Source organism: Psammomys obesus, unplaced genomic scaffold (assembly GCF_907164565.1).
Source record: "Psammomys obesus unplaced genomic scaffold, mPsaObe1.curated_primary_1811, whole genome shotgun sequence".
NCBI classification, from domain to species: domain Eukaryota; kingdom Metazoa; phylum Chordata; class Mammalia; order Rodentia; family Muridae; genus Psammomys; species Psammomys obesus.
Genome location: NW_026591086.1, coordinates 3618238 through 3643325, shown reverse-complemented (window position 1 = coordinate 3643325; position 25088 = coordinate 3618238). Strand labels below are relative to the sequence as shown.

Genomic DNA, 25088 nt, shown 5'->3' with positions numbered 1-25088 from the left:
ACACACACACACACACACACACACACACACACACACACACACACACAACTACCTAGAGAATCACCCAGTAAATCAATTTTTCTGAAGCTCCTGGGCCCTGTGTCCACAGAGACGCATCAGCTCTTCCCCATGTCTTTCGCTCTTCAGCATCCTGGCCCACACCTCTGTCCATGTGGGAGTGCTGATTGTTCCACCAGCTTAAGGAAACCCAGGGCTCATTCCCCAACCCTGCAGAGGGGAGCTCAGGATTGGAAAGTGACCACACAGACCTTTTGGGAAAAAAAAATCAACCATATTTTTTCCCTGCTGTTTATTTTTCTTTTTTGTACCATCGGCAGGGACATGCTACAGTAAAAAGTTATGACTGTCTGAAATGAAGATTTTTCTCACTACTGAGCTTCCACTCTCTAGCTGTCCAAAATAGAATCCGACCTGAGCTGCAAGGTCATATTGCTCATCCAGTGACTCCTTGGGATTTGCTTCCCTGAAAGGAACTCTCTTAGCTGTGTCCCAGCACAATCAGCTATGGCTTCTCTCTCTGGTATCTTACAGCTGAGTAGCTGAGCTCCCCAAAAAGTGGACTATCATCTTTTTTGCCACACTCTACTCAGGACAAAGTTTGTTACTTCTGAAAGACAGGGGAAAGCATTAATAAGAACATGAGCAGCTCTTTTGGCATATTTCCTGTTGGTCACCAGCCCATAGGCATCATTCAGAGAAACACAGGAGAGAAACAAACACAAAGCCAAGAAACACAGTCACTAAAGAACAAAAGAAAAGAATACAGGAGGGGGAAAGATTGTACAGACAGCACTGCAGAGTGTCGATGGAGAAAGAAGGGGAGAAGAAGTAGTGACAGATAAAACATGAAAGGATGGGGCTGGAGAGACGGCTAAGAAAGTGTGTGTACCGGTCCAGAGCGGTTCTTTGCTTATAACTCTCTCTCTGCCATAACTGCACGTACAAAGATCAACCATGATCATTCAACCATGATCTTCTATGCATCAATCATATCAATAAAGCTTGGGTATTGCCTGCTCAAAAGAACCCCTCATTTGGATGCTCGATCATCACCACATGATCAAGTATTTACTCATTCACAGAAAAGAAAGGATTTTCACAGGAGCAGGAAACCCCAAGAGCAGTAGAGATAAACCAGACCTTCTCTAGTCTATGGAGGAAAGTCCAGAAGGGGTCAACGAGACTTGTCCAAGGTCCCAATAATCAGCTGCAGTGCAGGTAGCCCTCAGAAGACTATACCAGGCTCCATTTCTTTCCAATCTAGGACCTTGGCTGTGGCTGTTGTGCATCAAAGCTTCTCTCCCCTCCACTCTCCCCTACATGTCCCCTCCTTCATTACAGTTCAACATTGCAACAGTGAGTCTTAGCCTGAGCTATCTTTTTCCCTACCCTGAATGCAGGGTTCTCCATGTATGTGCATACTTAGGAATTTGAATACTTAATTGTGGCCCACATAAATATATGGAGTTATTTTGCAGATTTCAAAAACCTCAGTCTACCACCAGCTTTTTGTTCTTCTATGATGCTGAGGTTTGTCATCCCCACCCCATTAGCTCCACCCTCAGTTGGATGGTTAGCCTATTCTGCCATCTACGCTCCTTCCCAACTGCTCCTTCCTTCCATTCTCCCCTCCCCCGGAACTGAGCATCAGATTTTGAAGCCAGATGGACCCAGCGGTCCCTCTGGTCCCTCTGGTGCTCCGGTGGACCCATCCCCTGCAACATTATAGCCTTGACTCATCTCCATCAGGGTTTGTACCGAGTGGTTGGATTAATGAGACTACTGATATAGTCATTTCACTGCCATCTTCATAATTAGTTCTCAGTGGAAGTTGTGTTAGTCATGATCCTGCTCAGTAGGAAGGAGGGGAGAGAAAAGTGGGAATGGAGCTTTGAAAACAACCTGAAAGAGGAAATTTGAAATGTGATCCTGACTAATCTAACTCGAAAGACCACTGAGATGAGGAAAATAGAAGGTCAAAGGCGAGCTGTGGCTTGGGCATGTTGGGAACTATAGGTAGAAAATCCATTTTCTCGAAACCTTCTATTCAATTAAGCCATCATTACCTGAACGTTCATTTGTTAAGAAAATCTTGGGGACTCGACAGTGGCAGATGTTACACTCTTGGGACAGACAGTAGGAGAGATGCTTATCCACGCTGCAGCCATTGGATTCTTGGATGAGTTTACAAGTTTGTTCCTACAGCCAGCAACAGCCAGCAGTAGGGCAGGGACATCCATGCCAGTCACCCCTGAAGCTGAGCTCACATCTGATATTCCATTTGCTCAACAAATTGCTTCGTGAGTGGGAAAACTAGTGACTGTGAAATCCAACTGGCATGTGAAAATCTCCAAGAGTCTGGCTGTGAAAAAGAATGGCACCAAGCTGCCAGAATTGGCAGTGAGCAGGCTGGGCCAACCTGATATCTTCCAACAATGTGGTGAATCAAAGCACAAACACAGCACGTGCCTTCCTTTTGAGCCCAGAACAGGCAGGCATGTGAGGAGCGGAGAGAGCTTACAGATGAAGGGAGGAAGCAGATGTCTGCCCAACATCTCAGTTCTAATTTCAAACTTAGAGAGACTGTGACTGTGAGCGTCTGGCATGGCCACTGGCAGTTGACCTGGTCAGATTAGAGGTGCAACGGAAGAGCAAAGCCCATGCCCAGGAAGTTCAAGGTCCTGGTTCCACCCTCAGCATACCACAAACAAACAGATACAACGACACGTAAGTGAGCTGCTGTAGTGGGCCCAGGATTCAAGTTCTCTTCCTCCTGGACTTTTTTAGAGAACATGGCATCTTTCTAAGAAAGGGGAAGCCTCCCATTTTGAAGAGTTTGTGGTCCAGTGGAAGAGGTCTTTTGGTTTAATTAAAATTCATAATAAATAAACAAGAGTCAATTGTGAACACAACAGTTTCAGTATTCTTTATGTCCAGGGAAAGTTTAGCCTCCTTTATTCTTCTCCGCCCTCTCCCATCCCACCCATACTCTCAAAAAACTCACCTCAGTGCCTTTGTGCTGTCTAGTTCTTCCACCTCAGACACCTATTTGGTTACATCTGACCATGAGTAGTAAAGGTTTGTCTTGGATTATTTTCATTGTTCAAGATCACACCAAGTCGGGAATCTGAGATGTTTCCAGCCTTCTGAATTTTAGCAGGGAGGGTCCATCTCCCACCACAGAAGCTGAAAGTTCAAATCAGTTGTCTCTCCTCAGTCAACAAGTTGTCTCCCCACGGGTTTGCCATGACCCAGCAGTGGGCACTCTGCTGGCCTAGCACACTCATCCTTGTCTTTGAACCAGGAACAAAGGCAGGTGGAGAAGAAGCAGCTGTGATGCTCCCAGCAAGTTTAAGCGCAACTTAAACTTGGAAGAAGGGAAGGAGTGAGTGCTGGGGCAGAGAGCCAGGCATCCCAGCATGTCACAGAGGAGGGCCATCATTCCCAGCAGTGCTGCCATCCCAAGGCCCACTCTGGACCTGGGTCCTGAACTGAGAGAACCCCAGGAGAAGGTCAGCATGTCTCTGGCAGGCAGTCTCATTTTCTAAAGCCTGAATTTACTGAGCTAAAGTTAGGGCATAGAGGATTCACAGAAAAGCTTTAAAGCAGATGAGTGACAAATCTGATCAATTCCCAGAGCAGCGACACTTGGCTGTATATCTTTAATGCTTCGCTTCGTATGCACAAGGCCCTAAGCGATGGTAATCATCGTCCTATAAATGGTAGCATACTGCACATCTTCTGGCTCTCCTCACTCAGCACCATGATTATGAGATTTCTTCAGGATGATGTACGTGGCTATTTGTTCACTTGGTTTGGTTTGGGGGGGTTTTTTTGGTTGCTGTTGTTGTTTGTCTTTTTTCACTGTCTATACTGATGCTATAGAATACTACTAGGTAAAGGCCCCACAATTTGTACCCCCACCCCGTGGGCATATGCATGAGTCATTTCTAATGTTACGCTCCTGTAAGTGATGTTGCTATCTATGAACGCCTTTGTGCCTATCTCCTGGCTTCGCTGTGCAAGATTTTCTGAGAAGTGGAATTGTTGACTCCTGCCGGGGAACGTTTCCAAGTGGCTTCAATGCTGTCCTATGTCTGGCTGTCTAAAGAAGTTCTGTCAAACCAGCACCAGTTGCCTTTGTGCTTTGAATCGAGAAATGAAGACATTTGCCTACTTAACTCCGTCCTGGTTAGTCTTTGCTGCTGGGAAAAATCTCCCCATCTCAACAATGCCAGGTGCACTTGTTACTTCTCTGTTGCTGTGATAACATACACCGACAGAAAGCAAGTTAGGGAAGAAAAGGGTTCATTTGGGCTTACAGTTCCAGAGCGAAGACTCCACAAAGGCAGAGAAGGCATGACGGCAGTGCGGGGAAAAAGAGAGCTTGCATTCCATCCAAAACTACCCAGGAAGTGGAGAAAACAGGAAGTGGGGGTCAAGGCTGTAGCCCTCAAAGCCTGCCCCCACTGATGTACTGTCTCTAGCAAGGCTCTGCTTCCATAGGTTCCATAACTTCTCCGAAGACCCCCAGCAACTGGCCACCGAGAGTTCGAATGTGTGTGCCTAGGGAGACTTTGTTATTGCTTCATTTTTATTTTCTATTATATGGATGAGCGCTTCACCTGCTCATCTGTGTAGCGTGTGAGTGCCTGCTGCCTGTGAAGGTCAAAAGAGGACGTCAGATTCTCAGGGACTGGAGTTACAGACAATTGTGAGCTGCCATGTGGGTGCTAGGAATTGAACCCGAGTTGCTTTGAAAGAGCAGCCAGTGTGCTCTTAACTACTGAGCCAACTCTCCATCCCCCCTGGGGGAAATTTCTCTTTCAAACTGCCACACCAAGTTTCTGTAACCAATGGAAATAGAAATTTTTATCTAGGACCCAGCAAAGCCAGCCAGAGTCCACCCATGACATCAGACAGTCCCCTATCCTCCAGTCCAGTTACTACACACAGCTCAGAGTCCACACTGGTGGGTCCAAATGTGCCTTCTCCAGTCTGCTGACCTATTGGTTAAAACAACACATTATGAAACTCACCCGATCAACAGCAAGAAAGAGGGAGCAGCGTAAGTAAGCCAACACCTAGCCATGAGAGGGAGGGAAGCACGACAGCCCACAGCACGCACCAGGTCCCACTGGAGACGAGCAGGCAGGAGTGTGTCAGGTGACCAGCCTGGCAGCCCCTGGTTCTGCTCTTGGAATGACCCTCTCCCCTTTCAGTTATGTGACCCCCTTATCTTAGCTCTTGCAAGGAGCTTCACCATTTCCTAATAGCCCCTCTGAGGAGGACACTAAACAAGATACCTGCTGGGGCTTATACCATCTTCACCAGCTGTTTTCATTGGCACAACAATGATTAATGAACAGTGAGCAATGATGTGACTCTCCTTGGACAAGTGATTGTCAAACTCTAACTTGCCATCAGATTATTTTTTTAAAAAAAATCAAAAACTTGATATTGAATTTGTTGGCAAGGTTGCATGGGTAGACTCTCCTATGTATTGCTGACGGGATCATAAACTTAAATTACTTCAATGGGGACCAATTTGGCTAAATATATTACTCATGGATATGTGAACAATTTTGAGATACATATTTAGATATCTATCTATATACGTTTGGCTATATTAATACGCATTACTCATGCGAGATCTCTGACTAACTTCACTTCTAGGAATGGATCATACAAATGTTTTCAGATATAAAAATGACGTTTCTACAAGATTATTCATTCATTACTGCAGCTGTGCTTCCAAAACTCAAAACTGGAAACCCTAAATGTCTGTAGAGAAATAAGAAATAGCTAAATGAAGCATGATACATCTATACAATGATATTTGATAAACCTAGGAAAAGAAGAATGTTGTCCATGCAGGCATAGAGGTGACTCTGCTGTTAAGACCACCTTACTGCTCTTGCCAAGGACCTGGGTATGGTTCCAGGCATCCACATCAGGCAGCTCACAGACATCCAGAACTCCAATTCCAGGGGATCCTATCCTAGTTTCTGGCATCTACAGGCAAGTGCATGTATATAAATTAAAGCAAGCACAGACATATATACAAAAATTTACATAAATAAATTAAAATGTAAAAGTCTCTTAATTTAGAGGTCCAAGGAGCATCGTTAAATGAAAGGGATCGAAAGCAGGTGAATACCAGTATACACAGAACACTGTGCCACCCATGGCAAAGAGAAAATGAAGCGATGTGTTCTCTGGAAAGACGTAGAAGAAGCGTAAGAGAATTGTAAGTGCAGACAAGAACAGGGCCTGTGGGAATTAGCAGGAGGGAAACTTTTCACAGGGTATCCAACTTTTTAAAATTAAATGATTATACTCATATCAGCCATTTAACATTTTAAATTGAAGACTTGGTAGTTCAGAGTTGAAAGCAGCACTGTTCACAGTAGTCAAAGAGATGAAGCCACCCACTACCCCAAAACAGGTGAAGGAGTAACCGAAGCACGGTACATTACGAGCAGTGGCATCTTACCGAGGAGCCTGGGAAAGATTCCGTGTTCGAATCTTTTCATGGGCATGCTCTAAAACTACGGTGCTAAATGAAATAAGCCATCCACAGGAAGAACACATGCTACATGATTTTTGCCTAGATGAGGTGTCTAGAGTGGTCGAAATCAAGGCAGAAGATAGAGCAGGGACCACAGGGACCAGGAGTAAGAGAGCCGGGCATTAGAGCTCAGCGGGTCTGAATTTTCAGTGGGGAAAATGAAAACGTCCTGGAAATAGATATTGTCGATGGCTGTGCATCAGCATGAATGCCAATGACCTATACATCAATTTTATGCCTATTTTACTGGGGTAAAAAAAAAATTAGCTCAGCAGCCCACACAAAAATCCATTTAATTGTACACATTAGTGGATGAGTTGTATTTCAGGGAAGGCATTAAAATAAAAATCCAGGAGTGAAAAAGAAAGTATTAAAGTGTATTATATGCATTATGAAACCATCAAAACAAAAAAACATTATTTTATACAATTAATGCATGCTAATTAATAAAACCTCAGGGGGCCTCTAATTCATTCTACTACAGTCAAGTAACGACAGAGAATTATTGTGATGAGGAGAGAACAGTACGGTGTCAAGGAAGGACATAACTCCCTTAGATTAGGAGCTCACCTGTCAGCATTGTGAACACATTTAACCTCAACCAGCTCCAGAAGACCTTATGTGTAAGTACAGTCATACTGGTGGTTGGGGCTTCAAACTGGGGATGTTGAGGGAGGGACCATTCAGTCCGTATTACACAGTTGTTTTCCTACTTGCTATAACCAGATACCTGACAAGAAGCAAATTTAACAGAGAAAGGGTTTGTTCTGGTTTCCAGTTTAATGAGAGCACACGCTCTTACCATTGTGGGGAAGGTGCCGTGGCTAGAGAATGAGGTAGCTGGTTACGTTACACCAGAAATCAGGAAGTGTAGAACTGACAAGAAGTGAGGCTGAGCTATCACAACAACCCCCCCCCATGACCCACCCTCCCATGAGTCACTTCCTCCAGCCTTGTCCCACCTCCTAAAGGTTCTACAGCCTCCCAAAGCTATGAATAGTGTGGTGGTTTGAATAAACACGGCCGCACGGAGTGGCACTATTAGGGTTGTGGCCCTGTTGGACTAGGTGTGGCTTTGTTGGAGGAAGTCCGTCACTAGAAGGTGGACATTGAGATCTCAGAAACTCAAGCCTGGCCCAGTGGCTCACAGCCCCTTCCTGCTGCCTGCGGATCCAGATGCAGAACTCCCATCTGCCTCTCCAGCACCGTGTCTCTCTGCATGCCGCCATGCTCCCCACCATGACGATAATGAACGAAACCTCTGAAACTGTAAGCCAGCCCCAATTAAACGGTTTCCTTTATAAGAGTTGCCATTGTCATGGCGTCTCTTCACAGCAACAGAAACCCCAACTAAGACAAAGAGTCATTGGTGAGAGCTAGATTTCTCAGTTACTGTGAGACATTATAATAAGCAAGAGGGAAAGACTAGAATTAAGTCTGTGGTGCTGGGTTAGAATCGGGACAGACACAGGAATAAATTAGCGCTATGTGTGTACACAAGGGCGGAGAGGTATAGATTTTTTTTTCCTAGCTCTGCCTGTTGGAGGGAGGCTACGGGCAATGACTCCAGCTAGCACCCGCCAGCCTCAGATCTAGACTTTAGGTGCCAAGTACCATCCCACAGTACCTTCAGCTAGTGCTTAGAGAAGCAGCTGACTCCAGGCCTGAGGCAAACACAGATGAAGCTCCAGACAGAAAGGGCATACTCAGAAAACTAAAGGGATGGGCATGTCTGAGGAAGATAGGAGCCGCTAAAATAACAGAATACCCAAACTAGGTCCAAAGCTGGAACAATTTGAGCAACAGCCTGAATAGCACAGAACTAGATCATAACCCGAGTAAATGACCCAGTAAAAGGGATAAACAGAAAAGAAGAAACGGGTCTTCTTACTGCCAGATTCCGTAATCTCTGTGGGTGATCCTCTCTGCCTGCCATCTACAGGGTATCTGGCCTCTAGGGAGTCTACTCCATCCCATGCGTGCACTGGTTTTAAGATCTACTTAAGAAGACCACAGGAGGCCGTAATGATGTCTGTGGTCCTGCTGCAGCTAGGGGCCCAAGTTGATGTCCTTGGCCTGCACTACCATGGAAAGTCACTCAGATGTCTGTGGTCTGTGCTGCTCCTGAAGCCAGGTTGCTGTCCACAGGCCGGGCTGCTGCTGGGAACTGTGCTGGCACCCATGACCCATCCTGCCACCGGAGATCCTGCTGAGGTCTGTGGTATGTGCAGAAGCCAGGGACCGGGGGAAGGTCTGCGGTCCATGCTGTCACCAGACACCATGTGGAAGTTCATGATCCACCCTCCTGCTGACTGTAACGGTATCAATGACTGCAGACTCACAGTTGAGAGACATAGACGGTTTCTATGACAACCCCCATCCCCCAAAAGTAACAACCTAGACAGGAACCGTTGAAGAGAACTCTTAAAAACTGTGGTAAGGATGCTAAAATGTAGCTCTCCACAGTAAGTGGCCACTGGCAGGGCTCAGGGTTGTGAAGGACTAGCTTTCTTTTAGGGCCTGGCCACTGGGAGTTTGACCATGCTCCATTGACTATGTGCACAACACAAATTGAACTTGCTTTTCTTGGAGTTTATTTTTGACCTTGTTTGGGGGGTGGTCACAAGGGTGGGAGGTGGACCTGGGAGGACTGGAAAGTACAGGTGATCAGGGCGCATTATGTGAAATTCCCAAATAATCAATTAAAATATTATGTTAAGGAAAAAGACATCCTTAAACGAGGCAAGCGTGGGGAGTGCAGTAGGATGAAATACTGCTTTAAGTAAATACTCACCTGTACCAGTCTGTGACCACAAATCACTTAATGAGCATTTAGAGCACAAATTGTAGGTCATTTCTAAAGCAGTTCATCCGGTTTTAACAATAAAAAAAAAATGAAATGTGCTTGTTCTGACTCACCACTTTAAAGGCTTCCGTCCCTGGTCACTTGCCTTCACGTTTCTAGGCTTGTGGTGAAGAACTGTATGGCAGAGGGAGGATGCGTACCTGGTGAAGGGAAGAAAGAGAGGAGCCCAGGACAAGGCATACCTTTCAAATGCACAGTCCCTGTGGCCTTCCCCAACAAGACCCATCTCCCACTCATCCACTCAGCTATGACTTTCTCAATAGATTCATTCACTGATCAAGTTAGAACCTACGTTTTCCATCACCTCAAAAACGACTGTCAGCTGACCAAACGTAACCTTAACCCACTCTGCTTCAGGAGAAAAGTTTGAGTGTGTGTGTGTGTGTGTGTGTATGTGTGTGTGTGTGTGTGGTGTCTATATGATTGTGATGTGTGTGTGGTGTGTATAGTGTCTGTGTGGGTATTTATGGTATGGTGTGGGTGTGTGTATTTGTGTATGTTTGTGGTGTCGTATATATGTATGGTTTGTGTGTGTGTGTGTGTGTGTGTGTGTGTGTGTGTGTGTGTGTGTGTGAGAGAGAGTACGGGCATATACATGCTACAGCATGTATGTGGAAGTCACAGGTGACAACCTCAGGTTTGGCTGTCACCTTCTACCTTTGTAAAGACAGGGTCTTTTTCTTTGCCATGTGTGCCAGGCTGACTGGCCTGTGAGCTTTGGGTGACTCCTCTGTCTCTGCACCCCATCCTGCCACAGGAGAGCTGGAATTGCGGATAAAACTATCGTGTCTGGCTTCATGCCGATTCCTGTCATCTGAACTCGGGTCCTCTCGCTTTCCCAGCAAGTTCTTCACCCACTGAGCTATCCCCCAAAGCCCATCAGGAAATGGTCTCAAATGCAAGCAGAGGGTTATCTGAACTCTTTTTCTTTTTTTTTTTTTTTTTAATTTGGACTGATGACACATTCTGTGCCACCAGAAGGTAACCATATTTGATTGGCTTCTCTAATTTCTATTCAAGTATAAAATTTGAAATTATTGAGTAAGGCAGCAAGAGCCGGGCTCTGTTGGATAGTGATGGATGCATGGATTGGATGGGGACGGGGGAGCTGTGGAGAGTGCGTGACTCGCTGAAAACACTCTGCCTTCTATCAGATGCTAAGTTGGTGAGTGCATCACACTTGGGAGCTGGAAGGATGGCTCTCAGCCCAAGAATCAGCGCTGAGTGGATTTCTAATCTACTCTTCAGAAAGCAGCTTTCCCAGCTTCTTCGCTGCTCTTTGGGGTAATTCTAAGATATGGCCAGTCATCACTGATTTCCTCCTCCCCAAGAAGAAAAATAATCAAATGTTGGAGGAGAGACCAGCTTTCTGCAACTGAGCTATTTTGCACCCCAGAGAGATTCTGTTGTCTCATCTTCGGTATTAAAATTCATGATCTCTCAGCCCCAAGGCAGTAGGTTATAAAGATGAGGAACTATAAAGACAAGGAACACATCACTGGATGCGTAAGTTGAGGAAAATGAACATAGTCTCAAAAGCGGAGTTGCGACACGACCAGTGTCGTGAGAAAGGCCATTATTGCATCCCTGATTCAAAACCACTTTCCTGCCGCTTGCTCCTTCACAGATGGATTGCCTCCACGTGGAAAGTCTTGGAAAGAGGTACCCATTTCTTGACTTAGCCTATTAAAATGATGTGCTGTCCATGGATGCTGTTGGTATGGCTTTAGCTTTCACTGCTCCTTCACTGAACTTGAATCAAAATCATGATGCCTAGTCATTCTCAGCATCCTCAGAGCAAACTGCTACCAGCCAAAGTGACCCTGTGATGGTTTATTTTACCGCCTTGATTCATCCGGGTATTCCTGATGGTGCTTGCTCATGAGGCTCACCTTTGGGTACGTCAATGAGAGCATTTCCAAAGATGGTTAACTGAAGAGGGGAACTTGCCCTGGCGGCACTTAGCACCATCTCATAGACTGGAGACTGAGAGTAATTAACCTAGGAAAAGGGGAGAAGGAGGAAGTCACCTGAAGTCAACATCCCCATCTCTACTTTCTACTCCACAGAGATCTTTGGAAGCCAAAAGACCAGTTCTCTACAGTCCTAACCAATCCAATCTCAGCTTCTGTGTCTTCTCTGCCATGGTGGACTGTGCCCCCTCAAACCATGAGCCAGTACAAGCTCTTCTTCCCTTAAGTTGCTTCCGTCAGGTATTTTTGTCCCAGCATTGAGAAAAGTAACTGAGGGAGCCCTCACATCTCTCCAGAGAGAAAGAGAGAGAGAGAGAGAGCAAAGTCTCTACCACTTGCCTATGTTATCACACATATCCCACGAGCTAACTCATACTCTGAGTGTGATGCCTCATGCTAATTGCTTCTTCATATCACCTGTGATGTCTACCAGTACCATCTTTAACATCATTTTTAGTGACTCTTTTGACACCTATTTTTGTTGTGGTGGTGGTGGTAGTGTTTTCTTTTTGCCTTCTTTCAGTTTATTTATCTTCGGTGTTGGGCTGACTCTTTAAGCTTCCTCTCTGCAGTGTGACTTGCACCTCTTTTTCCTACAGCAGCTGCAACACTGGATGGTGTCTCTGTCATTCCGGTGTGCCTTCTACCTATAACATCAAAATTAGCATGCTGGGAATTTACTAGGCAGACTGTGGTGCCAGTTGCAGAAATAACACAAAAAAAACTTGGAAAAATCCATATGGGACTTTGAATACGGCATATCCATAACCAGAGAGAAATGACTGCCTACAATAAAATCCAATTTCTAATTCATTATCAGACTCACTCTTTTGACAAACTGTGTACTTGTTCTTGTCCCACACGGTCAGATTCTACACGTGCACGTTCTGCATTCCTGTTATAGCATTTGTCTTTTTGTTTATATCTACAGCTTCCGAGCCATCTAGCCTTTTTGTAAACTGGGAAAATTCAACAATACATTTTCAGTCACGAATATTACCATAAATGTTGCTTTCAAGTTTCCAAATGGGTTTTGATTGGAAGCATTCTCTTCTCCCTGTCGCTGGTTTTCTAGATCTTATAATACAAAGGTGCCGAGAATGGGCGCAGATTTCGGCCCACGCAAATGGCATGTAAATGACATATAAATGCACTCACCTGAAGAACTGAATTCAAATCACCCAAATGTTGCAGATGGTGGCATTATAAAAACGCATCCGTGCACAGCCTTTCGTGCGGTACAGACTCAACCATTGAGAAGAACAATGCGGCTTTAAATCACAATCAGGGACCAGCAAGATGGCTCAGTGAGTAAAGGCATCTGTGGTCAAGCCTGGAGGCTTGTGTTCAGTCTTGAGAAACACACAAGGAAAGACAGAATCCATTTCCAAGAATCGTTCTCTGACCTCCACATACACCATGACACACACTGAACAGATAGGTAATGGAAAAATAAGTCACAATCAGACTTGCAAACGAACGGTGTGAACTGTACGAGAATAGTGTGGTTCCATTGGGCTTGTTTGTCTTTATAACGCCAGTGACTCACTGGTAGCTGAGTCTTGTGTGATCAGAGACCTACTCATTATTTGTCCCCACCCCTGCCCCCTGCCCCCACCAACCCTCACCCCATCCCCAGCCCCCAACCCCGCCAGATCACTAAATCACAATGTTTGTTTTCACTTTGTGGTATACTCTATTTCAGTTTTTGTAACTGAGAATGTTCTTAGGGACAGAAAATGGCTCAGGAGGTAAGAGTGCTTCCTGTGAGGGCATGGGACCCGAGTTCAAATTTCAGCATGTGCCTGTAACTCCAGCACTGTGAGGGGCCAAGTCAGGAAAGACCACTGGATTTGGTCATCGGCCCAGTTCCAGGTTTAGTCAGAAACCCTGTTTCAGGGGAATAAGGCAGAGATCATGGAGTGATCTCTGGTATACCTCATCTGGTCTCCCCTCATGCACATACACACAGCACACATACATGAGCCTGTGCAAGCAGACATACAGATACACACAAAATGATTTGTTTTTATTCCTGAAATTTTTTTGTTCTATAACCATCCCTTAAAATAATAATCCGGGAGGCTCTGTGAGAGTTGTGAATTGACATAATTTTGTTTATCCTAAATTTAAATCAGAACTCCCAATTCTGGTCTTGGTTAGGGTTCACTTCAAGCTGCCAAGTCCAGCTATTTGCACACCTTCATGTGGGCTAAAGTAGAGGACTCTAATGGGCCCCGGGGACGGTGCCTCCTGTGAGCCAAGGAGACCCAGACCTCAGTCAGGAGATACCTGGGCTTCTTGGCTAAAGCACCTGATCAGGCCCTAGTTTCTTGGGGACCATAGGAGATCCTCCCTTCTCCAGCCACATGGAAAGAGAGCAGCTCAACCAAAGAGAGGGTCTCGGTGGGGGTAGAAGCCTATGTCCTTAGAAACAGTGAGCACTGGCTGGCTGGAAACCTGGCTCCTCCCAGGTCTGCCGGCTTACTTTTCCTCATTGTTACAGAGAACAGGGTTTCTGCCAGCCCACACCTGTGCTTGGTCAGGCACTCAGTTATCCGGGCTCCCACTAGTGACCTAGCAGAGAAGGAAACAGGAGATCACAAGACTATACTTCAGCCAGTACCATCTCAGAGTCCTCGACATCACCTCAGAGCCCCCGGAAACATCTCAGAGCCCCAGGCATCATCTCCGAGCCCTCAGCATCCTGTCTGGCCCATGGAAAACACCCTTTGAGTTTGTATAAAACAGGAAAAATGTCACATCCATGAGAACTCTGTGCTTCTCCCCAGCAGAATAGAAAGCCTGAGCCCTGTAACAGCTTTGCCTGGCTCTTCGCTCCAATCCTCCACCTACACCTACACAGACAGACAAGTTCCAGGACCAGTGTTGCATGTGGCTATGTGTTTACCTATGCAGCTAAGCCTCTCTTCCAAGGTCTTATTATTTAGCTCAAGTTAACACCTCATAGAGCTGTCCCTAAACCCTGAGGTTAGGTTATACACCCTCCTCAGAGTTTCCACAGCACTCTGTGAATACCTATCACAACATCTACCACACCTGAAATTTACCTTCTGGTGTGCTGACCCCAACCAAGCTGTCAGTGTTCATGGCTGGGGTCTTTGACTTGTTTTTGAGCCCTTGGTGCCTGGCATCATGGCATCCACAGGGAATGGTCACAAAATGTTACCTGTGGCATTAAGTCAAACTTATGTCACAGTTTCGAACTCCATTGAAATTCCACCCAGGAAACGCTCTAGCAACACTGAATTCGAATGTTCAATTCAAATGTGTTCTTTTCATGAAGGATTTTGCATTACTTGATATACAGTATTGTATTCCAGAGGCATTTAAAAGGTTTCATCCTGGCACCAGGCAGGCTGAGACTGAAGGCTCATTGAGTGTAAGACCTTGTCTCACACACCATTTGAGATTAAAATATTACCTAGCCTCAGGTTTCTACAGAGAAAATGTCTTTGCCAGGTGATCAGAAACTCTTGCCTATCTAGGGCAGAAGAACTTACTGTTCACATCAAGTTCTTCGAGCTGGTCCTCGGGGTTGCAAAGTCACATGGACTGTGAAGTAGGACAGCGCACTGTCATTGGCAAAAAAGTATGCTCACCCTGGCAGAGGACCTGGCAGCCTTGCCAGCAAGATCCAGCCAGCCAGGCTGGTGTCACTCTGTGTCTGAGTAACGCCAGTGTTCCAGCCCATTGCCATGCATTCCTCCCCAAATCCCTTTTTACCTGGCCTGATTAACAGCTGTTGCCTCTCCAGCGTGTAATTGCTACCACACACTTAGCTCCAGTTCTCACAGTTCACAGACGGTGGGGTGAAAACAACTTGAAAAGGGGAAAGAAGAAAAATAACAACTTTGGAGGGTCCAAATAAGTTTGGAGAAAAGGAGAAAATGGAGGGGAGGCTTGCTCAGAGTAAATTTTCACACTTAGCTGAATGCACATTTCATTAATGTTTCCTAGGGGATGAGGGCTGAACCTTTGAGGGTGTCTGTTTGTCCAAATAGATGACAACACTCCAAGCCATTGCCAGAGAATATAACTTTGACCTTCCCGCTGCAGGTTCTCTTAGAAAGCTCCTCTGGTGGCAGTGATGTTCAGATATGAGGGCTAAAGTCCCTACCTCTGACTTCCCACCTTAAACACCAGAGGCTGCGGTCTTGACTCTCACTTACCTGTGCTACCTGAAGTAGCCTTGTCCATAGAACTCACCAGAATTTCCAATATCAGTTGTCTCTGAACTTGGAAATATTTCCAAGAGACGTCAGCGAAAGGGGATCCTGTTTGGTTACAAATCTCATTATTTAAGAAAATTAATTCACTAGGGATAAATCTATAACTAGGTGACTCAGTAGTGGAGAACCTGCCTAGCATGTAAAAGACCCTGCAATCAATCACCAGCCTAAGACAATAATATGTAGCATTTCTGATGATGATGATGATAATAATAATACTATAATATGAAGAAACATCTGAGAGACTCACAAGCCAGGTGAAACTAGTGAAAGTAGGGGTCCAAGTTCAACAGGACTCTTGGGACAAAGAAGGACATTAGTGGGAAACTGGTGAAATCCAAATAAAGTCTGGTATTTAGTCAACAGTTACAGTTTTGATGTCTTAGAATGGGAAAAAGTTATGTAAGACATATGTAACAACAGGGAACTGGAAAGGAGCATAGACCTCTGATGATTGCAATGTTTCTGTAAATCTGAAATTCTGTTTTTGCATTGTTTTTATTTCTTTTTAAATCTGAAATTATTACAAGATAAAACATTTGTTCATTTTTTAAAAATGCATAAGAAGCGTGAAGTCCAAAAAAAAAAAAAAAGCCTCCTTTAAGAGTCTTACATGCATTCTCCCTTTCAAAAACAAGGACCCATAGCTCACTGTCTTCTTCATTGTACTTTTGCTGCTCAGAGCCAGGAGCAGCAAGAGGGCTCAGCATGTGCAGGTCGGGCAACTTGAATTCAATTCCTAGCACCCACATAAAGATGGAAGGAGAGAACAGACTCCACAAAGTTGTCCTCTGCCTTCAGCAACGTGCACCACCCCACCCCACCCCCCGATACACACACGTCGTGTGCAGCATAATAACGATTTTTAAATTATTATTTAAAGCAAGCAAAAGGAATGCTCAGAGGCAAATCCTACACTGGAGGACATCACTTCCATTATCCCTTAGTGTATCATCCATGTTTCCTTCCTTGTTCTTCTTGATCACTATTTCTCTTTTGCATCAGAAACAAAACCTCACCTTGCTACATTTCTGCTGTTGTCATAATCCAACTCTAATCCTTTCAGGAGGGAGGACTCTGCATTAATCATAGACCTGAAAATTGTCCAAAGGGAGGAAGCAAGATCGTGAAGACTCAGGAAACCATGGGTCACGATGTGCGGCTGGAGGTAGGCAGAGAGATGACTCAGGGGAGAAACGATAGTTATCTTCAGAAGGTTGAACGCTGCCCTTGAGCAAGCTGGATCAGCTTGCTCCATCCTGCACTAAGACGCCAAAACCCAAGTCTGGGTGTGTAGCAAGGGACAAAAGACCTCATCTAGAGAAAGGCAGAGCCATGCAAGCCCTGGAACTCCTGAAGATGCCCGAGGGGGTCACATGAGTGGGGTCTCAGGTGTGCACAGAGCGCAGTCACTGTCAGTCAAAAGCCAGACCGTACGTACAACAGGAAGCCCTCCTTGAAGGGCTTAATATATAAGATTTCTGGCCCTTTCGAGCTGCAAATTCTGAGTCGGTCAAGCTAGTTCATCTGATATCCTGAGCCATGGCCATTAACTGCAGTGCTTTCTCTTCTCCGGGTGCCCTTTGTAGCTGTGACCTCCTTAATCCTCTAACAACTTCTCCAGTTGATCCCACAGGAAAGTTTCTAGGCCTTCCCACTGCCCCTGTCTACAGCAGAGGCTTGTCAGCTGGTTGCAGCTTGACATCCCAGAGGGAGAGCCCGGAGCACTCGCTGATGTGGATTCAGAGAGTGACTGAGCCAGGTGACCCATTTAGTCAACAGCCACAGCCCTTGTAAGTCACTTAAATGTGTTTGGCAGAAGGAAATAACCTTGCCTGGGTATCATAGCTTCAAGAACTCCCTCTGTTCCAGGTTTAGGTTCGTGCTGTGCCTTATGCCAGGGCCACAGCATGGTTCCCGCTAGTTCCGTGACTTGACCTTTGAGCAATCCGTTTGTCTGTACCTTATGTTATCCAGGGAGATTCACTGGTACTTCTGAGGACTCATAGTTAATGCTGTCTGTTATAAATAAAGTGAAAGCCATGTTCTAAAAAATACATCCTAAACTCAACAATGAGCCGAGAATCATCTAAATGCTTCTGAATGGGGAAAGTAAATCATGGAGGCATGAGGTTTAAGTGGGGAGGGGCATGTGAAGATTAAAAGAGAGAGAGAGAGAGATGCCTACCACTAAGAATGTTTGAAAAGGCTGTAGGAGAACCTACTATTAGAAAGTATAAACTTTCTGAAGTGTGTGTGTGTGTGTATGTGTGAAGCTACGTGAGTTACCCTACATCAGAAATAATGCTCCTCCCGGAAGCCATCGGTGCCAAATATAAAGCCCAGTGCCCTCGTGACAGATATAAGAAGTCTGAGAGATCACAAAACAATGCAGGTTATTGCCTTTGCTCTTGGTGTTCTGCTAGAAGCTGATGGTAAGACCCTACCGCTAAAGAACTGCATACTCTGATTACCAAACTTACAGAAATCAAGCTACTACTGACCTGAAAGCTTCCTCCCCGCTGGCTAGCCTTCGTGGTACCAGAAGACACTATACAGACTACTGGGGGGAGAGAAGTCATCAATAGTCTTATCCAGCTATAAACCCTTTATCTACTGCCTTGGGAAGATATGCCAATGTATGCAATAGTGGCATGAATGTTAAGGGGTTAACCAAATAGTTTCTGATTAGACTTCAGTCTCACTCCACAGGAGGAAACCCATTCCTGGCACCGTAAATTTGGCCAAGAAGTCATGAATGGGGAAGCTCATAGGCCTTAAGGGTGAACCCACTACCGTGATTTTGCTAAATGGATATTGTATCATGGAGTTCTCCTTTATGAAGTCTTTTGTCACTAGAGGTTTTCTTCTTATCTTTGATATCCCCCGAGAAGAAATTCTTGATTCCCATTTTTAACATTGGCAAAATGGCTCTGTGCAATTCACCCAATGATCTATTCTTGGGATGCTGGTGGGTTGCCGTGCTCAGCTTCAACGGAGAGGAAAGAGTCGGTGTGACCACGGCTTCTGCAGCAGAAAAGGGACTGGTGGCATTGACTGCTTGAACAGGTGGAGGATGAGAGGCAATGGTCCTATGAACAATCACAAGAGGAAGGGATGTCAGTCTCACCAAGAGGAACACACGGGAGGGAAAAGTAGCTGATGTGCACGTTTTAGCCAAGTGAGTGATAAGAGATTTGACAGTTTGTTCCAGAATGCTCTGTACCATGTACAAGCTGTTGCTGGAGAAAACAAGGCAAAGCAATAAATGAAGCCGCAGGATTACATGCAGTAATAGCATTACAAAGAAATGCATTCTGTTCATAGAAGCGTGGGTAAGTTTATTAAAGTAGACCTTCAAGACAGCAAGTGTTTTATCAATGAGGCCACAGGAGAAGGAAGGGAAAGGGAGGAGGTCTGAATCAGAATGGTGAGTTATAAATAAAGACACAGAAGAAGCAAAATTAAAACTGACTTTTTGTAAGATCAGATGCAAGAGATTGTAATGAAAAGGAGGGCTGAATGCTTGATAATGGATTTCTGCCTTGCTTGGAGGCACAGAGGGGTGGGAGGTGGTCCTTCATCCTGAGCAGAAGGCTCCGGGACCACTGAGGAGGCTGTAAGTACTAGAGGCATAGAAAGGAAGCTCTCTACAACTGTTCAAGTTCACAGTGTTAGGGGTTCAATGAGCATGGGGCAGGGAAATTAGAAATGGCCCACTGTGGAGCTGTCAAGACATTACCAGGGTCTAAGGTCCAGGCTTCTTGAAAGTACGATGGTGATGTTAAGAATGAACCTTCAGCAGAGTGCAGGGAATCATATGAAAGAAGGGAGAATTAGTATGACCTGGAGAGGACAGGAGCTCCACAAGGACCAAATATATCTGGGCACTGGGGTCTTATATGAGACTGTATCTCCAACCAAGGACCATGTATGGATATAACCTAGAACCCTTGCTCGGATGTAGCCCATGATATCTCAGTATCCAAATGGGTACCCTAGTAAGGAGAACAGGGACTATTTCTGACATGAACTCAATGGCTGGCTCTTTTATACCCCCTCCACCCAAGGGAAGAGCAGCTCTGCTAAGCCACAGAGGAGGACTTTGCAGCCAGTCCTGAAGATACCTGATAAGCTAGGGTCAGATGAAAGGGGAGGAGGACCTCCCCTATCAGTGGACTTGGAAAGGGTTAGGGAGAAGATAAGGGAGGGAGGGTGGGAATGGAAGGGAATGAGGGAGTGGGATACAGCTGGGATACAAAGTTAATAAACTGTAACTAATATAAAAAATATAAAAATATATAAAAAAAATAAAAATTTAAAAAAAAAAAAAAAGAATGAACCTACTAGCTGTGCTGCTCCTGAGGGCCATGATGGCGCCCATGGTCCCTGCTGCAGAAGAGGGCAGAGTTGAGTCCGTGGCCTGTTCTGCCACTGGAGACCACACTGAGATCCGGAGGCCATGTGGACATTCATGGTCCATGTTTTTGCCAAAAACCATGTGGAAGTCCACGATCTGTGCTCCTGCTGACTGCAAAGGGCAAGGACACTATTTTTGCAGTGGTATTGATGACTGTAGACTCACAGTTGAGAAAGAGGGTCATAGAGGGCTCCTATGATAACCCCTATCTCCACCCTCTCCCCACCGCCCTCCAAAAAATAACTGCCTAGACAGGAAGCAATCGAAGAAAACTCTTAAAACTTGCAACAAGGAGGCCAGTGTGTAGCTCTCCACAACTGATGGCTTCTGGTGTGTGTACAGGTGGGAAAGGACTCAGTTTCCTTCAAGGGGCTGGCTACTGGGAGAGTGACCATGCTCCAACTGAGTGTATTAGCAACACAATTGGACGTGTGTGTGTGTGTGTGTGTGTGTGTGTGTGTGTGTGTGTGTGTTTTCCTTTAGGGGGCTCTCAAGGGTTGGAGGGACAGACCTAGGTAGACTGGTGTGATCGGGATACACTATGTAAAAAATTCCCAAATAATCAATAAAAATATTATGTTGGGAAAAAATAAAAGAATGGGCACAGTGGCACAGCACTATCGAGAGCCATGCCATTTTCTCTCATCCCTTCACACCTGGGCTACAACCGTGTCCCTGGAGTGTCACTGCCACCCAGACTCCCTTTCTTTCCAGGCTCAAGAATGTCCTGTGGTCCCTAGGCCAGTTCATCAGGTTCCAGGCAGACAAGGGAGGAGAGGGTCCATCATCCCTTTCCATCAACCCCCTTTCCATATGGGCTGCCTTGCCAGACACGTTCTGGTCTCCAGCACAGATGAGCCCTGGCTCAATGCGGGCCCCGGGGCTTCCTTTTCTTACCTGCCCTGTTCCTCTGCAGCCTTTCAGCGCCCTCGAGTTCATTATGCTCCATTATGATGTGAAAGTAGACTCATGTTTAACTTTTGTTCTGCCTAGTAGCACTCTTTCAGGAGGCCACGGGACCTTAAAGTGGAGCCTATCAGGCAGAAGTATGTTCCTAAAGGCTGGCTTCTAAAAGTTATGGACTGGGGCTTGGTAGTTAAGACCTTGTTCAGCCGCTGTAGAAGACCCAGGTTCACTTCAGTGCCCAGCACCCACGTCAGGTGGCTCTCATCTGGCTATCATGCCAGTTCCAGGGGCTCTGACGCCATTGGCCTCTGTGGGCACCTACACTAACGTACACATGTCCCCACACAACTACACACACACCTACACATAACTGTGAATAAAAATGAATCTTAAAGGTTGTAGACTGCCTTCTGGTCTACCACGTGGTTAACAGTTTCATCTACCATTTCCTAAGCCACTTCAGTGCTCTGTCCTTGCTGCGATGAACTACAATTCCCTGAAAACATGGGCCAAAACAAGCCTTTCCTTCGTTTGTTAGCTCTGCCTGGTATTTTATCACAGTAACACAAAAGTCGCTGATAGACCCATGCTGAAATTCCTGTGGGAACAGCTTGTAGGGGAACTCTAGAGTTTCTGTGGGAACTCTAGCACACAGAAAGCATGCATGACTTGGATGTAAGTTTGGACTCCCTAGTCCCCTTCTCACTGCTGAAAGCTGATAACCCTAAAGTTGCCCCTACTTCCCAAGAGGCTCTCTTCCAGCTGGGGTGATCATGGCTCTATAAATCAGTCCCCCTGCAGATGGTGGAAGGCAGAACTCTGCCTACCTCAGAGGTTTTCACCTCCCCAAGTTCCCTGGCTCCATCTTTCTATCCATCTACCAACGAGCTAGGAGAATGATCTGAGAAGATAGCCTGACTGCCCAGGGGTCTCAGAGTAACCCTCGATCCTTTATATCTACAGACTGACAGAAACGGTGAAAGCCGTAATTTCACCAGCAATGCAGAGCAAGATAAATCCTGCTGATAAGTGAAGCCTTGAAACTTCTCAATGACAGCCATGTTAATGACCTTGAGAACAGGAGATAAGAGGAATCCAAGCTCCAGATAACCCCTTAGTCTAATTATTTTTTAAAAGATTTTTTCCATCAAATCAGCCACTCCAAGCTTGTAAGACACACACCAAGCCAGCAAAGGGTTTTCAGGAAGAAAGTAAAATTTAAACAATGGGAAAGACACAATAGACTCTTGGCAAATGCTGAGGCTGGCCCAAGGCAGTTATTAGCTCCAATTCTGTACATACTTGCTCCCATTAGTGGTAAGGCTCAACTCCCATCCCATCACTCCCTAGACAGTCTCTGTTCTTTAGCCACTTAACAGTCACAATAAATTTTTCTGCAGTTCCATTTAAAACATTATCCCCTGGGGGGTATTCTAGTTTACTTTGAGTATGCTTTAACAAATACTCCCAGCCAAGAGCTGAAAAGGCAGACAGAAGAATCTGTCCAGCCTGAGGAAATCGATAGACAATGGTGGGGTCGGGTGGGGTGGGGAGCCAGGCCTGATTCAGCTCTAACTCAGCCCCCTCACACTTTGAGACAAGTACAGAGAGCCCCAAGGCCCAGGCTCTCACACCCATTCACTAACAGTAGAACCCATGCCAGTCTGGGTCCCTTAGATCTCAGACCACACCAAATGTAATTGATATCCTCTACCTGCTTTCCACGGGCTTCTAGAATAGCCTGAGTGGACAGAAGACATGGCTTCCTCAACACCTCTATTGAGGAAGGGGTTTACAGTCATCTGTGGGCAGCATGGCTGGCGTTGGCTGCCACGTCTCAGCTGCTTTGTGCTCTGTCTGAACAAGAGAAGTCTCTGCCATTAAGGCCGCACCTTTCCCTCATACTCCACAGCCAAGGGCGGTGAAGCACGAGTACAAGGTGAATCCATTTCTTCCCACCAAGAGCTACAGCCCTCTCTCTGCCCTATTTTTAGGGAGTGGCTTCCTGTCTCTTTGATCCATGATGCAGCCCATCATGGAAGGATGGGATGCCTGGGACCACAGGACATCTTCTCATAAGTCTTCTACTCATTTACCCCACAGCTGCACACAGTTCCCAGACAACAAGCTGAATTCCAGGGGTCACTAAGCAATTGCCTATGAGAACACTGGGAAGCAATGGTCAGCTCCGACCCTGCAGTACTGCGAACACTTACCGCATTTCATTAGAGAGATAGGAAGTGGCTGTATGATGTACCTCAGACAGAGCACCTATTTTATCCCCATCCCAACAAAACGTACACATGCACACATCCAAACTGGAGAGAGGATAAACAAGCTTAAAAATTAAGAAGCTGGTATCCTGGAAAGATACAAAATATTTGGGTTCGAGACAAGTCTGGCTATATGTGGGGAGAATGACCACAGGTGGAGAATGACCAGAATGGTCTTGATTGTTTTCTGTTACCCCCAGGTCAAGAGTAGCAGGGTTGCCTTTTGCCACGGCTCTCTGTCTGCCTATAGTCCTCCATCTTACATTCATTAAGAGTGAGATGGTAGCTCTTGGTGGTGAGTGGAAGATGCACCATCACCCACCAGCCTGGAGTTTGACCACCCATCAACTTGGGGCCTGTGGATGAAGTTCTTTAGCCTCTTATTGCTTCCCCTGAAAGACACAAGTGATAGAACATACCCAGCCCTTCATGTGTAGTTGTTGAGAATACCAGCTGAAGTAACGGGAAACATTCATTGACTCCTCTGGGAGCAGGCTTCCACAAGAGAGAGTAGGAAGGTAAGCCTCCACGCCCAGGCACTTGGGAATGAATGGCCCTGCCCACAGCCCTGCAGGCAGGCTGCCCACAGCACGAGCTTTCTTTTCCTTGCCAATTATAGCTGTCTTCTCCACCTTCCTCTCAACCTGTGAGATTCATTTTGCAGGCTTGGTCACCTCTTGAGATAATGCTTCTATAAGCTTTCATCCTACGAAAGTCCTTCCAGAATTTGAAAAACAAATGTGTGTCCTCTTGATCCCCTGCACGTCCCAGTTCAGACACTACCATCACTTCTGTGTTCTTTGCCCCTAACAGCAAACCAGCATGGCCCCCTAAACCATCAAGCCCTGCTCAGTCACTGCTAATGGCCAATGACATAGTTTAACCAAGTCTCGTATGCGTGCGCATGGGGCAGGTTTTAATCAGCGTTGAAGGCAGAGCGTGGGTTTTAATCTGTGTTACTGACTGGGGGACCCACTGAAGTGCTTATTAACCCTCACCCCCCCCCGATTTCTGATTTCTGTTACACATGCTAAGTTAACTCTTCACTCGTGGGAATAAATGTCACAATCGTAGTAGAAGGATGCGAGAAAATGGTTGCATGCATCAATGTACTATGCCACTTCCGCTTAGAATTCTAGAGGCCCGGGGGGGGGGGGGATACTGTAGGATGCCTGCCTGCAGAGTAGAGTTCATGGTAGGTGGATTGAGGCCTGACCTTAATCAGACCCCCGACCTGGTGTCCCCACCTCCCTGTAAAGCATCAGGTACGAGGACTCCAAGGACTCTCTCAGTCGCCTGCTGACTTCCATCCCAGCAGGCCACGGTGCATCTCCCTGCTGCTCACATTCGCCAGCCCTGCCCGCCACAGTGTGTGCTCATCTGTCCACTCTCCCTAGTAAGTCCCCCGATGTGTCTCTTGCTTTCAATTCTAACTCTTCACAAGGCCTGGTATTTACGACTGTTTGTGGGAGAAAGTCCAAAGAACCAGTATTTGCACACGCTTTCTTAAACCAAACTTACTCCATCTTGCCATTGAAACCCATTTCACCCAAGGACACTGTATCTAAGAAATGACAGGAATCCGGACAATTCCTCCTCTTCTACGTCTCACAACATCTCACCGCTTTGTTATCCCAGAGATTATCATCTTTCACTGTTACAGCTGTGCCAAATGTGGCAAAAGTTAGTTTTTCATGGGAGAATGACAGCGTCACCTGAAAAGATGATGGCACAGAGAGGGTGAATACACCTGGCATTTGTGTGTGTGTGTGTGTGTGTGTGTGTGTGTGTGTGTGTGTGTGTGT

General features: G+C 46.0%; 1 pseudogene; it reads right to left on the bottom strand.

Moving 5' to 3' along the window:
* The window catches only part of LOC129678892 (uncharacterized), a 77335-nt pseudogene that overhangs the window by 51494 nt on the left and 753 nt on the right, over window positions 1–25088 (bottom strand).